Source organism: Bombyx mori, chromosome 10 (genome assembly GCF_030269925.1).
Source record: "Bombyx mori chromosome 10, ASM3026992v2".
Classification (NCBI taxonomy): domain Eukaryota; kingdom Metazoa; phylum Arthropoda; class Insecta; order Lepidoptera; family Bombycidae; genus Bombyx; species Bombyx mori.
The window spans coordinates 2,279,508-2,296,261 of record NC_085116.1 but is presented as its reverse complement, the minus strand read 5'-3'; the positions used below and the strand labels follow the sequence as shown (position 1 = coordinate 2,296,261).

Sequence of the window (16,754 nt, the reverse complement as noted above, 5' to 3'; positions counted from 1 at the left end):
TGAGTATCATCTAATGACACTTGGGTATTCTGGAATTCTGATTACGCCCGATGACGCCCAATGACACCCGAGTGCGACTTGATGTGCCAATTTTATTTTTCCTACCTATGCTGATAGATAGCCTTGAGACTACTTGAGAGGCTATGTCAGCATAAACGGGCGAGTAGGTGAGCTCACGGGGCTCAAACCAGGAGTGTTGCTAACACTGGCCCAAGCAAGAGAAGTGCTTCGCAGAATCTACCACCGGATCGGAAACGCGACACACTGAAAAGATCCAGCGAGAAACTCAATGGGCTGTGTCTATCGGTTAATTTACTCGTCGAGCCCTTCGTCGCAAGCGACGGGTTCGGCGAGGACGGTAACCGGTGCCTGAGTTACCTAAAAGCATTGTCGACTGTTTACCGTTCGGTCCACAGGATAGGGTATTGTGCCAGTGCTGCACGCTACAACTATCCCAAATAAGAATAAATGACGAATGGGAAATAAAAACGAAAAACATTCCTACATCGCTTAGTGTTTCGATCTGTTATGGGAACAAAAGCAGAACGAGTTCGCGAGAGTGTAAACGTGTCGTTAAACACATAGAATGAATGTCTTATTAATATTCTTGTGATATCGAAGACTATAAACAGATACATTTGTATGCAACAAGAGCAGTCAACGCATAACTAGAGATTTTTAACTCTAATCGTGAATAACATCGTGAAATGTTTGTTTAAAAAAACTTTACACGCGTCCGGATTTATTTTATAATAAATTAAGGAGGGATTGGACGGGCAACGAGTTCATATACCGCGGGTCCTTACTGACCGACCGCGGGGGCAATGAGGGAGAGATAAGGAGGAGGACGCAGATGGCCAAAACAGCGATGACCAAGCTCAAACGAATATGGCAAAATCGCAAAGTCTCTAACGTCACGAAAATGAGACTCGTCCGAACCTTCGTTTTCTCAATCTTTCTCTACGGGGCAAAGTCCTGGACAATTAGGGCATCCGAGCGCAAGAAAATAAACGCATTTGAAATGTGGTGCTGGAGACGAATGCTCCGAATTCCGTGGACGGCCAAGAGGACAAAAAAATCTATCCTGGATCAGCTTCGCATCCGAGTCAGGCTCTCAACAATCTGTTACCAGAGGATCCTCAGCTACTTCGGTCGTATTGCCCGCCGACAGTCAGATAACATGGACAAAGTGATTGTGACGGGCAAAGTAGAAGGAAAGAGACCCCGCGGCCGATTACCTAGCCGTTGGTGTGATCAAGTAACCGCTCCAACTGGGTTGCTAGTCGCAACCGCCATTCGAGAAGCTGAGGACCGGACGAGATGGAAACAGCTCACGAGACAGGCCACGGTCAAGTTTCAGGGACACGACCTTCAGCAATGAAGAAAGCGACGAAGAAGAAGAAGGACGGGCAACAATAAAAAAATATTGGAAATCTGTTCACTGAGACACATCAGGAATTTTGTTGTATACTATCCCCATGTGTATAGATTCGTTACAAACAAAATTAAATCTCCATGTAAACTATTCAGAGCATCGACAAAGTCTGCGTTCTAAACGTACCTTAAACGTTATTCGTAAAATTTTACCGAATAATTTAGATACGCAAACCTGTTTACGAAATATCGAACTGAATTTTTAAATATCAACGACGTGAACAAAACTAAATTTAACAAGAAAAAACCACACACTTTACGAGCAACTTGATAAAGGTTATTGGAAAAAATACCGTTTTACAAATAGAATCTTGACTGGTTTTGTTGGATGCTAAATGTATTTAGTTCATTCGTTTATTAGGCCAGTGTGGTTTATGAATATTGTTTTGTATTGATTCGGTTCTGCTGGCTTAACGGATAAAATACCCGACGCAGCAGTCATGCACTTCGATTAGGGAGCAGAACGATTTTATTTTGAACTAACGAAATAAGATCTTAATGATATATGGCGCCTCGGACGGTTGTACCATATACCTTCCGGTTGCTGTCTTTATGATGATGATATTTGAGTTTATCTCACAATAAAACAACGTGGACTCGTTCAAATCTTAAAGATTACTTGCATACGATTGTTTCTCTGTTCATCTGCTAGTCGGGCTAATCTCCGAAATATTCTGAATTCTAGGCTACAATTATCGCGTTCATGTTTAGAAATCACATGTGTTTATTTTAGAGAAAAATAATAATAATAGGTATATAATTATAAGTAATTTTCTATCCCGAAAATGTATATGTTTCCTCTACTATATGTATATAGTTTAAAGTGTGAGTGTTTTAAATTTTTATACAAAATTGAACCACCGTTTACCTTGTGCATGAAGAAGGGGGTAACTATTTCGAAATAGAGAAAGTATCTCGAACAAAACAATTCTCTAGAATAAACAACTCGACCACAAAATTGTTTGTTCACATTCGAGCTTGTTCAAACAAACAAGAACGGCGGGCCATTGTTTGATTGCAAAAACAAAATAACTAAATTTTCATTTTGTCTTGACCGCAAATGATCGTCCGTTTGTTTTACAACAGATAGAAGTTGTTTTACAGACCCACTGTGTGTTTCTTGGTTTTATTTTTAAAAACAATTACGTAGATTGAATAATTATGGTTTTTTTTAATAATTACAGATTAGAGGTAGGCTTTATAGAACTAAAAACATTACGAATCGGATTGCGAGTTACGTTGCTCGGGGCTTAAACAATAATTGGTAACATAATAAGTCGACTGCTTAGACAGTCACAATCATAAGGCGAAAACAAGAAGAGAGAAGTCATCGCAGTTGTAATAGTAAATAGTAACAGTTGCAACGTATAGAATAATTATCTTGTTATCGGGTGACTGCTTTGTGACACAGAATTTGGCGCACTGTGGTACAAACCCGTCACGACTCACAGTACGGCTATTTTCACATTATGAAAATACAGAAAAAACGAACAAACTGTGATATTTTTATCTTTTTTTTAATTAATGTTTATAATAATAATATGCAAATCATAGAATCAAATAAGGATGAACAAGTAGGAGGAATACCATAAGAAGAAACAGAAAAAGACACTATCGCATCTGGAAATGGATGTACATAATTACTAAAGAGCTAAAATCCAAAGAGGATTGACGTCAGGCAGGCGGCCAGTCGTGAAACTGTTGCCAAATCCACACCCCACTTAATGTAGGATAAGGACAAGAAGAAGACTCGCAATATCACCATTTCCCACAAATGTCCTTCAACTTTTATACTCGAACGCAAAATTAAAAACACCTAGCCCTTATTGACCAGTAAAATCCTTCTTTAGCACCTCGATTCGCACAAAACTATCATTTTACTTATTAAACCTTATCAAAATTGCATTAATATATTTTTTATTAAACACCAATCCTATCTTAATCCTCCAGTTATAAAGTCACTGCACTCCGAGTAATCGCGTATAAGGAACGAGGGAAAACACATAGGATCATAATGTTGTAACGAAGTAAATTTTCTTACAATGTTAAGTCAATAACGGTTATCGCGAAATGGATGGTTGATAAAAACGGGTCTCTGGTTGGCTGGTGCACTCCGATGTAGGGTAACCAATGTTTTTTTTTTTAATAGCCCACTATTTTCAGATCAGCGCAAGCTTATCTTAATACGACCGACCAACGTTTTGATTTTGCACTGGATTAGGTTTAACGGCGATCGAATTTCAATTATCTGTAAAATTGCACAGAAAATATGTACTTTGTAGTCAAACGCTTGTACGATATATTGTTTGTTGTAATAAAATTTCCTTCGTGTTTCATTTGTGTTTAAAAGCATATTTCTTTCTCCAAAGTATAAGGAATAATATTGAAATTAGAAAAAGAAGAAGTAAAAGATGAAGATAGAGAGAGAGAGAAAAACAAACAGTTGTCATGTTTTCACTTAATAGGAAACTTGGATGTCAAAAGACAAAATATATCGAAGACAAATAAAAATAAGAACAGTTTCAAACGATATTTGAAGTCTCTTTATAAATAAACTAGCGACCCGCCCTCGCTTCGCTTCGGAAACATTAAAACACACATGAAACAAACAAAAAAAAAGTAGCCTATGTTCATCAGGGACAATGTCAGCTTCTAATGGAAAAAGAATTTTTCAAATCGGTCCAGTAGTTTCGGAGCCTATTCGAAACAAACAAACAAACAAATCTTTCCTCTTTATAATATTAGTATAGATTCCCTACACAATATCATAATTGTGTAACTACGTTAATCAAAATTTACAATAAAAGGTTAAAATTGTGGTAACATTAGTCTAGTTAATTGTACGATCCGCTAACGCAGTTTCGCTATCAAATACCGATACGAGCTCTAATGTGAATGAAATAATGTGGTCGCTTGTGCTTAATAAGACTTTGTTATAGATTTCAATTGGATTGTATAAGACAAACCAGTGATTCTGGCGTGACGTGCGACTAATGAATCTGCAATATGTCTACGGTTGAAATATGTTACGTACCAAGCGAAGTAGATGTAAACGAAATGAAGATGTTGCGCTGGGCGGGTGGGGTGACCAGGATGGACAGAGTTCGAAATGAATAAATACGGGGGAGCTTTAAAGTCACATCAATCACAGATAAAATGACGGAAAACCGCCTTAGATGGTATGGCCATATCATGAGACGGGACGAAGACCATCTAGTGAAAATCGCATTAAGCTTGTCAGAACAAAAGAAAGGTAGAGGCCGCCCGCCATCGACCTGGTGGTCAAACATCGAAAGAGACCATAAGAAAGCCCAATTGCCAAAACCGATAATCCAGGACAGATCAGCCTAGCGCCGTAAAGTGAGGGTACCCGACCCCACATAAGGGGAACAGGGACGGATAGTGGTGGTAGTAGTAGTGGATCAAGCGAAGTAGATAGTAGGAATATTTTTGGCAGCACGACGAAGTAGAAAATAGCCTGATTCTACAAAATAGTGACTTCACTTTTTAAATTGGTATTAGTCGAAACTCGATATAATTAATGGTTTTGTAGACTCAAGTAAAAATCATGGTCGAAGTAAGCTAATTTCAACAAGTTGCCTCTGAAAGACGTAATGATCTTAACACCGTGAGGTAACTTTTTGCTGAATTAACTTTTTGTGCGTGTAATTAGGTGAAGTTGGCTCACCCAACTGGTGTGAAGTGGTTAAAATAGGCAGGATGGTAATCAGATAAAGTTGCTGGCTATTCCCTGATGAATACCTTAGTCTCTATAACATGCTATGCAGTTTAAATGACCTCACGTATAGATTTTGACTTTCTATATACAGCCTACAATTTATTTTTAAATTATATAATAAGCACTATTTATATAGTAAGTGCTATCAAATAATTTAGCTCGATTACAAATCGAAAAGTTGAAATCTTGAATAGCCAGCCTTATTCTTCTAACGTTGAGAAGTGTTCAAACAATTATAAACCTTAAACAAGTTACTGGCATAAAATTCGTTTTGTTATGAAGGTGTGATCGTAAATCAGTTTTGTATCATGACTACGTGCCATTGACTTAATATAAGGAATGGGAGCGTGCATTCAATTTCAAAGTCACTGACAAAAAAAATACTCCAGAGAGATTGAAATTGTGAAAAATTTTTTATTCCATAACCAATATTAAATTCATAATTACAATTTATAAATTTTAGTCTGAATTCACTGATAGATAGCTCTGTAGCAAAAGTCAAATTTCAGTTTCAAAGATTTCTATGATCTTCATAGAATTGTCAGTTCGTCTTATTTAGACACAAGTCCATCTGTGGACTGATATAGGTTGGTGATGATGATGATACTAACTAACTTCAGAAAACATGCTTGAATACTTCGCGGCAGAAATAATAGGTTCTTAATACGCTTCGATATGTTTTGCCATAATTAAATTATAGTTTTAAATGGGATCAGGGGACAGAAATAATTTTGGAAAAATAACTTAACTCAGACGTGGATGAGGTACTGGTTTGTACAATAGTAACGGCAGTTAAAGGAGGCTGGGGTCATCCAAGATCCCCTTTTTTTTTTTTATTGCTTAGATGTGTGGACGAACTCACAGCCCACCTGGTGTTAAGTGGTTACTGGAGTCCATAGACATCTACAGCGTAAATGCGCCACACACCTTGAGATATAAGTTCTAAGATCTCAGTATAGTTACAACCTTTCAAACCGAAACGCATTATTGCTTCACGGCAGAAATAGGCGGGGCGGTGGTACCTACCCGTGCGGACTCACAAGAGGTCGTACCACCAGTATCCCCTGATAAATAGCCGTATAGATAATTATATAAGTTGACTTATGGTCTGAAAAAAGAAAATTTATTTGTGCAATTGACGCACGCTATCTATCTTACGTCTATGCATCGAACAATTACCAAGCGTACATCAGAGCGGTAGGCACGACGCAACAAATCGTTATCAACGCCACCTGTCGGCGGGTAGCCGCGAAACATCTCGTATATCCATTTGATCTAAAATATTTGCATTGATTTCAATTTAATGAATATTTTACATAAAACATAGATAAAACTGATTGCTGAATGAAATATTTATGTTCGACGTCTGCAAATATCGATTTCAAAACGGTAAATAAAACTGAATCCGATGTTCTCGAAGTGAAGTTTTTACGGGTTCTGTTTAGTTTTGTTATATGCATGTTTTTATTAGATATTGATTATGTATTGTATGTTAGATAACCGAAAGCATAGAAGCTTATTATTACGCCGTGCACAATAGGACCACTCTTAGAGAATGGATCTTCTCAGTGGGTCTGACTGCTCTTGCTGAGGCTGGTATTATTAAATTATTTCAATTTGAAATTGGAATGGTTCCATAGGCTGCCAGCGAATAGGTAGGAATAAATTCAGTAAGCATATTTTAATATACAATATAATTAAACTAGCTTTACTTTTTGGGTCGCTTTTTTTATAATACTAGTTTACGTTTGTGGGTGAGCCTGGTACACACATGTAAACAACCGCTAATTTGACTTGGTCTACCCATCGCATGGCCGATTACTCGTGATGCGCATAACATCTGCCCACAGCAATGATACTGAATGGCGACTGATAGAACAAAGAAGAAGAAGACTTTTACGTTTTTCGCAATCACAACTCATCCGAATCATCATGGCGACTCGTGAAAACCAAAAATAGAAATACTGTATTTTAATAAAGCCAAAAAGTACATTCTTCAGAGCAATTATGGTTAGTTATTTAAATAATACTTATTTAGCGTGATATGACCCCTTTGGTTACCTATACGGCTTAAGGAAGCCAAAAACTAATAGAGTTGTTAATGGCAATTCTTAAAATTTCTCGATACCCGCGTATCCTCTTAATATCCTACTATAATGAGGCTCATTTACATCAACAGGTGTATCTGCATTCTTACAGAAAGTCGTTGCATGCCTCACGGAATCGGCTAGAAGTATCAGACCGTGTATTCTATGAAAGTGACACATAGCTATCAATTAACGATGCAAATTAAAATGTTGTCGTGTGAAATTCTTTGATGGATAGGTTATAGATAACATTGAAATTGTACCTGTTAAAAGGGGAAATTCGAAAGCCTGAATTTGAAAGTTTTTTAGTGGCGTCTACCGCCAGATTTGTGAACCTTATCAAGCTAATGAGAATTTCAAGAACTTTGGTTCACTTCTATTCCCTTGTACTGCTGTGAAACCGTAAAAAGAGCTTGTATTCCGATGAAATTAAGCCCACTGAGTTTCTCGTCGGATCTTCTCAGTGGGTCGCGTTTCCGATCCGGTGGTAGATTCTGCGAAGCACTGCTCTTGCTAGGGCCGGCGTTAGCAACACTTCCGGTTTGAGCCCCGTGAGCTCACCTACATGTTAGAGTGAAGCTGAAATAGCCTCTCAAGGCTATCAGCATAGGATATAGGAAGATAGGAAGAAAAAATGAAATAAATAAAATATAGGCTTATAAGGATTTCTCCATGATTGCAAAACAGATATTTAGAGATCTATCGATTTATGTTTATGTGTAGTTTTGTTCGACCATCAACAGTCTTTCGAAGCGGCTTTGAAGTAACTTTTGTGTTTGTATGTATTGTTCAAATTTATTTTAATCAATCTCTAGTAGGTAATATGTATTTATTCGAAAATGTTAAATATCCACAAATCGTTTTGTTGATTACTGATCTTTTTATCGACATTTTTTATCACGATAGAAAATTTTCCATTACGAAAAACCTTTGTTAAAAACATTACTTATCAGATAATTAAATAGATTATTTAATGTAATCGTTAATCACTTTGTGTTGGTTTCGTTTTGAAGAAAACGATTATGATAAAAAAATTGAGCCTTTAACAAAACAGATTTGTGTTTAACATACAATATTTTTATCGCTGCTGTGTTCTTATCTGTGAATATTATATCTAACTAGCGGACCCGGCCGATCTTATCGTACGCTGAATATAAACTTACAAAGGAACCCAGAATACGATTGCAGCACCACTTACCGGGTCCAAAATTATATCTAAACCATTTGGACACATAAAATTTCAACAAAATCACTACGGCCATATGAGACCGACAAATATAGGTACAGAAGAGTTATACAAGTAAAAAGGTTACGATCCACTTTGTGCTTGATTACCGAAATATACAATAAAATTAATCGCATCACCCTCCTTGCGACATGAGGTCGAATTCCCACCCTGTAAAACCAAACGCGGCAGAATTAAGCAGAACGGTAGTACCTGATGCAATTCTAAGCCGTTGTTGAGTCTCTATTTCGGGCAAGGATTAATAAGACACGTGTTCAGTTAAGTGACTAACGTATATTGGGATTACAACCTAACGTGCTATCGACAGCCCGACAATCCCGAGACTGACGTAGCATTATTGCATTATAATTACCGCTAACACATACATAATAATTATCAGTTGCTATAGGGACATTTGTGGTCCCTACAGAGTCGTTAAAAAGTACTCTCAACACATGCGTTTTAAACCAGAGCCCGCAGACTGCCAATAAAATTGAAAAATCCTTTCAATTTTACTTGTTTTGGGTAGTGAAGCATTTTCAATACCGGAGTAGACATGCGCCAGAACTTATAGTGTACTGATAAATCACCAATAAAAACAACTATGTATTTCAGTACGTGAATGACTTCGTGTCGTCACTTTGCAATGCGTGTTATTTCAACGAATTTGAGACGTCGACTTCCTGTGTGAAGGTGGTCTTCGTGTCTGTGAGCTCCGGTGAGCACAATCCTAGTGGACTGTGAACTCGAATTATTAAAAGAGTTGCTGGTAGTTTTACTTTCATTAAACGTCTCATCATCTTTCGTCTTTAATCATTTAATGTGCTTATTCTGTTTGATAAGACTACTGTTTCGATCGAAACCACTAAAAAGATTACTAGAATTGTTACATTTAGCAAGCATTTTTTTGTATTCAAGACTGTGTGTAAAAAGTTTAGCAAGTGTATTTTTTTAAATTATGTTTTAAAAAATTGCCGAGTTTCCCAATTTTTACGTCGTGGTCGTAACAAACAGCCCACACTTGTCCACTGCTGGACATTCTCCGACAGTTTGCACTAAGCCCAGTTTTCGCATTCAATTTTGTGTACAACATTAGTGCATATGAAACGGTCGAATCGAAATTTATTCCAAAATCATTCACCGATATACTTAATATTCATACATATAAGTCTACCGCGTTATTATATAAATTAATGTATGTAATTTATAGCTGATAATTGTACCGCCTATCGGATGATAAGCAATCGGGTAATATTGCAACTTTAATAATAATAACGTTCGTGGAAATTATGAAATTTTGGAGACGTGTTTCGTTAATAGTTAAGTAATTTGTGTGAATGTTACTATGAAGACTTAATACACTTGTAGCTTAAAGATACTTTAAAGTTGTTTTTTGACGGGTGAACGCGCTTGTGAAGTGATCGTGGCCTAAAGGATAAGACGTCTGCTGTAATAGTGTCCAGCGATGTGACTATGCCGGTGCTCAAATCCCGCAGGCACTTACTGACTACTCTAAGGACATATACATAATTGCAAAGTTATAATTTGAGTAATTACTGGTGGTAGGACGTCTTGTGAGTCCACTCGGGTAGCCACCATCGCCCTGCCTATATTTGCCGTGAAGCAGTAATGCGTTTCGGCTTGAAGGGTGGGGCAGCCCCTGTGCTGTAAAAACGGCCTTAGAACTCATATCTCAAGGTGGGTGGCGGCATTTCGTGGTAGATGTCTATGGGCTTCGATATCCACTTAACATCAGGTGGGCCGTCAGCTCGCCCACCCACCTAAGCTATAAATAAAAACGTACTTAAATTTTTGGTGATTAAATTAATTGTAGATGGTCCATTAACTTTTGCTCATGAATAATTTCCTATAATATAATATGTCGTGTAATAAAAATTGTACCCGCAAAAATTCAAATTTGTGTAATTACTGATGATAGTAGGACGCTTCTCCTGAGTTATTACAGTTAACTCGAAGTTTTTCTAAGTTTAATGTTAATTAAACATTTTGATGTATCGATGACAGTTGGAGATTAACCTCTGTTAAATTATATTCATATAAATTTGACATGAACGTTATCCGTGTGCAACTTGGTACAAAACATCGTTAGCTTTCTTATTAAAGTTCGAAAACCAATATTATAAAGTTTTATCCAATTACTTTTTAGAGCATAGCGAATTTTAATTTATCTAAATTGATTGCATTCACTATATAACTACCATAAATCATTAGAGTAACAACTTCCTGAATAGTGTTCTTAATTCAAATTATATGTAACTCTAACTGCTGTTTATATATACCTATTATTTAGATTATATCCGAAACCGGAACTATTAAAACATTATTTATCCACTTCCCTATTACTTTAATAATGAATAGCGGTTAGGAAACCTTCATTGCCAATTTCACTCGACGACACGATTAGAAACAGGGCGTCTGTCTACACGTATATGTAGGCTTGATGGTAGACATTATCTTGTTGAACACCAAGTAAAACGATGTCACTTCTGATTCCTGATTTAATCAACAATATGTTATCTTAACAATTCACTTTAACACTTGTCCAACTTTAACCAGTACGTACAACAGTCACTGAATCACACAACGTAACAAGGATATAGTAAGTGCACCAGGCAAGCGCAGTCCAACGAATGTTTCTCGCAAGGCACGCACCGCCTTTTTGTACTAGCCGGCGCAGCTGGCTTATGAGTCACTTCTGTTGCACGAGTGGAACGACACGGCCGGCGCACCCGGCTTGTGTGAGTCACGCCTGTTGCACGTGATGTTTATTAGAAATATTGTTAACGCCGTCACGGCCATACTGACATGCGCTCGTCCTCGTGCGCCTTTTTATGGTTGTTCTGTAGACAATAAGCGTATTCGTTCATCCTGACATTAACGGATGCAACTTAAAACGTGGTCTATGATATTAACAATCTAATACGGTTCGGTTCGCATAATTCTTCAGAAAATCCTATACTGGCTATAAATACTGACTGCTTACATACCTGGGCCAGTTCATTTAAAACTCTTCAGGTATGTAAGTATGTCCCTTTTAACTTAAATCGGAATTGTTATCCCTTCAGTTTTTCGAACTGGACCGGATAATGCTAGACCGGATCGCAATCCCTGTAGCTAATTGTTGTGGCTAGTCCGGATGAAAATCCCTATAGCCAAGCCATTGGACCGGACAGACCCTTCAATGACTTCACACTTTTTTTTTTATTATTTTTTTTTTCTTTTTTTTTTTTCTTTTTTTTTTTTGCTAGTCCGGATCAACATCCCTTTAGCCAAGTCGTTGGACCGGATACACCCTTCAACGACCTACATTTTTTTTTTCTTTTTTTTTTTTTTTTTTTGCTAGTCCGGATTAACATCCCTTTAGCCAAGTCATTGGACCGGATACACCCTTCAATGACTAACAATTCTTTCTTTTTTTTTTTCATTTTTTTTTTTTTTTTCTTTTTTTTCTGTTTGAGTCTGCGTGTACGGTAGCATTTGTTGAAACATTTCTTAAACTAGAACATTTATACGGACTTTCTTCAGAAATAGTGCGAGACCGACCATCGTTTTCTACATTTCCAACACTTGCACCCGAGGTGCCTGACCTAACAGACATTGTATCACTACCCACAGACATAGTATCGCTATTTGCGGATAAAAATGTCGCTTCTCTTGTCAGTGATAGAGTCGTCATCATTAAGATCAGTTTCATGAACAAGATTACTTAACCCATCTGTGTACGCCGTCACGTCATCGTCACTATAATTTTCAGAAATTTCTAGTAGGCCTGACGGGCCTCGAGGTACTTCGCGTAAGTTTTCATGGGGAACTTTGTACACTAGAACCATTTACATGTCTCAACTTATACCTATCGTTTTCCAAAACTGCAGATGATTGAAAGATTACTGGTGGCCCGGAGGCCTTTCCCGCTTCACCAGGACGGGTGGGCGAGCAAATGCTCAGCCAAGAGGGGTGGGATTTGCTAACAACTGCCCGAGCGCCTCCGCAGGAGACCTAACAACTCAAGAGCAATTGCTTCGCGAATGAATCTACTACCGGATCGGAATCGCGACCCACTGAGAAGATCCGGCGAGAAACTCAGTGGGCTGATGCATGGGTTAGGTTGCACGTCGACCTCTTTGTCGAGTTCGACGAGTACGATTACTGGGGTTCCTCAGCCTGCTCCTAGTGTTAGAGCTGAAGGTATCTAATGCAAGAGTTATTGAATCTGATGGATCCGTAAGGACGTGTCTAGGGTGACTACGGTGACTTGTTCATGAAACCGCTTACCATTGAATAAATTACTATGGCTTTGTTTTATAAGACTACATTCTGACCCTGAATGGAACATAAAGGGGGAGCCAAAACCACTTATCTGTAACACACTGAAGCTCTGGAACACACGTTGACGTCTCTGGTTGCACCTGCCACAGCACCTGGAGCAGTGTCGTTTTTCTTCTTGTAGCGCATGGAACACCCAGAAGCTACATGACTCGCATCACCGCACACGTAACCGCTGACTTGCAGGCGAGAGCCGGGCGCCCACGGATGAGGAGGTTGTTCAGGTTTTGCTGGAATATCGAAAAAAGTTTGAGAGCAGTATCTGTCGCAACACCCTTCGGCACGATGCCCAGGTTTTCCGCAGAAATGGCAGCTTCCACGGAAAAAAACTTCGAGAGCGTTTTGGTTCTTTATCAGGATCTTCGTTTTTTTTTTGAGGGTAAAGCCACGTAATGTGTGAAATAGACGATTTTTTGTGGTAATAACGACAGAGTTCAATTCCCGACGGATTCTTTCATCACACTGCGACAGTATTGATATAACAAATCCGGTGGCTATTTGTTCTGGCACATTAGCGTCGGGAATCTTCTTTATAAGTTGCCATAGCCGGATACCGGCTTCAGCTGGTCCCTTTTTGCTTTCCATTTCAAATTTAATAACCAGGTCGAAGTGGTCTTGCATCATTAGATAATTTTGTCAGCATCTCTTTAATAGTAGGCCAGGATATCTTACCAGTCTGTATTTTTGTGAGGCAAGTAGTAGCTCCAGCCTTAAGCGAATGTGTGAGAGTCAAAATTAAATCGACACCATCCAATACTTCAACTACTTTAAACGGCCCTTTAAACTTCGTATCTAATTTCGTTTGATTATGCTCTTCGTATTAATGTGTGGACGAGCTCACAGCCCACCTTGTGTTAAGTGGTTACTGGAACCCATAGACATCCACAGCGTAAACGCACCACACACCTTGAGATAGAAGTTCTAAGGTCTCAGTATAGTTACAACCGCTGCCCCACCCTTCAAACCGAAATACATCACTGCTTCACGGCAGAAATAGGCAGGGTGATGGTACCCGTGCGGTCGATGGCACTATACGGAGCACCCGTCTGGTGCCACGTCCTTACCCACGAGAACGTCGCCGCGCTGCGACGCCGGCAGCGCGCGATCGCAGTCAGAGTTATTCAATGATACCTCACAGTCTCCTACGAGGCGGCGCGCCCTAGCGCAAGTGCAGCCGGAGCGCGGGGGCTCCAATATCGGCAGTCCGTGCTGGAGGCGTGGTCTCGTCGTTTGGCGGACCCGTCGGCCGGCCTCCGTACCGTCGAGGCGATCTGCCCGGTTCTCGCGGACTGGGTGGGCCGCGACCGCGGAAGTCTCACCTACGGCTACCTGTGCAGACTCACAAGACATTTTACCACCATGCAAACTTCTTACCGCAACAAATCTTACCAGCCACCACGCAAACTACAATTTTACGGGTTCCACCTCTCTTACATGATGTTACTCCCACACTGAGGAAGCCAACCGCGAACACTTGTCAAGCACGCACAAGCACGCACTTCACCGGAAAACCTGCATCCGCCAGCGGAACCCGAACACCGCCGCATCGCGACACGAACGCACCGGACGTCTTATCTTACAGGTCACGACGACTTCAGATGTGTAAATTTTTCTTCCCCACGGAAACTTGCTTGCTTTCTTGTTTGCTTGCTTGCTGGAGCCCGAAGTCATCGAACGTGTAGTGTTATTGGTATTGAATCGAGTAGATTCTAAAATTTCAGCGACAATTCACAGTCTCATGTCCTGGTTTACTGTACTAGTGCCATGTAACTCTAGCAGTAGTCATTGGCTTAAAAACGATTCGTGTCAGAACTACCCACTCGTCATGACAGATCCATTATTGCGATCGAAGTTTCACTTGAGATTTGCACTTGCCTTAATTTCTTGCAATAGCTTGTTACGTGTTGTATTTCCGTTAGTAAATGCCATGTGATGAAGTCGACAGTCAAACTGGGCAACATGAGCCAGAACGTAAGATGTGACGATTTCTTCGTGGCTCAGATCTTCCATCGAGGTAACAGAGACGTTATTACACGACTTACGTATGCTGCATTCACGCTCTTGTCGCGTACCACTACTAGTATTCTGATCTGCATCATGTTTTTTTTTTTGCTGTACTTTGAACATGTTCAAACACGTCACGCCAGTGAGAGTAGAGTCCTGATCCCACTTCTGATGTAGGCTTGATGGTAGACATTATCTTGTTGAACACCAAGTAAAACGATGTCACTTCTGATTCCTGATTTAATCAACAATATGTTATCTTAACAATTCACTTTAACACTTGTCCAACTTTAACCAGTACGTACAACAGTCACTGAATCACACAACGTAACAAGGATATAGTAAGTGCACCAGGCAAGCGCAGTCCAACGAATGTTTCTCGCAAGGCACGCACCGCCTTTTTGTACTAGCCGGCGCAGCTGGCTTATGAGTCACTTCTGTTGCACGAGTGGAACGACACGGCCGGCGCACCCGGCTTGTGTGAGTCACGCCTGTTGCACGTGATGTTTATTAGAAATATTGTTAACGCCGTCATATACATTACTATGTCACTTCATCATTTCCATAGTTCGAGTTACGGGACCATGGGAATGTCACGAAAAGTTTCAAATAACAAACATTGGACACTTTCACTGTTTCACTAAATCCAATAGCTGACTGGCCAGTAATTTCCTATGCGGTTGCGATAAAACGGTTAGTCGTCTACCGCAAATTAATTATCATCAGCGGTTGTTGAACTCTGAGCACTCGTGAGCACACTACACTAACGAACTAATTCTCGCCCGATCGAGATAGAAAACTCTGGTCTATCATTCACGTCGGTGACAAAAAAAAAAAACTACAAAACTTAAAATGCATCGTTTTCACACTGCGTCTTTTGTAAGCGTAGTCGATTGCAGCCCATTAAAATAATGTCTTCATTTATATGGGGCATTAAAGTGATTTATGTTAAGTTCCAAGTGCGCTGTATCGAACCAGAATGATTTCTTAAAATAAAATCCATAATGATTCTTAATTCGTTGGATGTGTTAGAACTATTAAAACGGTTTATACGACATAAATATATTTTTTGGGTGGTTTTATTATGAACTAGAGGTCCCGCAATAGTCGAAATTCGACTATAATTTATTGGAATTGTAAGTTTGTACACTATTATGATTGTATTTTATACTTCTATAATCACAAATTTCGCCAAGACTACACTATAAAAAATATTAACAAAGACAAACAATATTTAATCTATTCTCAATTTGACAACAGATGTCAAGAACTAAAGTTTGACAATAAATAGTATGCATGCGTATGTGCGTCAAATATATGGTATGTAGTGTGTGTAATGTTTTCTTCATTGATTTAATGTATATTTTATGCATTATTTAAAAAAAATATTAGCATTGTGCACTTCTTCTCTATATTCTTTATAAGTGTGGAAAATTTCATACTCCTCCGTCCGCGCAATTTTCGTAAAAAGGGATACAAAGTTTTTGCTTCACGTATTAATACATAGATGTTGCTATTCGGGAGTGAATATGTCGTGATTTCTGTGTTTTGATTGAGTCATGTGGACTGGTCATCTTCTTTGTAGAACTCGTAAATTAAGAATTCGACGATTGAACTAATCCATAATCAACTGAGTTTCTCGCCGGATCTTCTCAGTTAATTGCGATTCCGATCCCGTAGTAGATTCTGCGAAACACTGCCATTACTAGGGCTAGTGTTCGAAAATTCTTTCAGGTTGAGCCCGTGGGCTCATCTACTTGTTTGGGCGTAGTTCGAATAGTCCCCTAGGCTACCAGCGAATAGGTAGGGAAAAAAGAAAAAAGAATGTGGCTTAGAATAGCACCACCCCGTTCTTCCTGTTAGTGTGAAGACTACTAAGTTCTCCGAGCATTACAAACGTACTACCAACCAGCACTTAGAA

General features: G+C 39.2%; 1 protein-coding gene across 4 annotated transcripts in view; it reads left to right on the top strand.

The window, feature by feature from the left end:
- LOC101735394 (protein outspread) overlaps positions 1-16,754 on the top strand; it is a 318,072-nt gene that overhangs the window by 60,365 nt on the left and 240,953 nt on the right. The window lies entirely within an intron of this gene.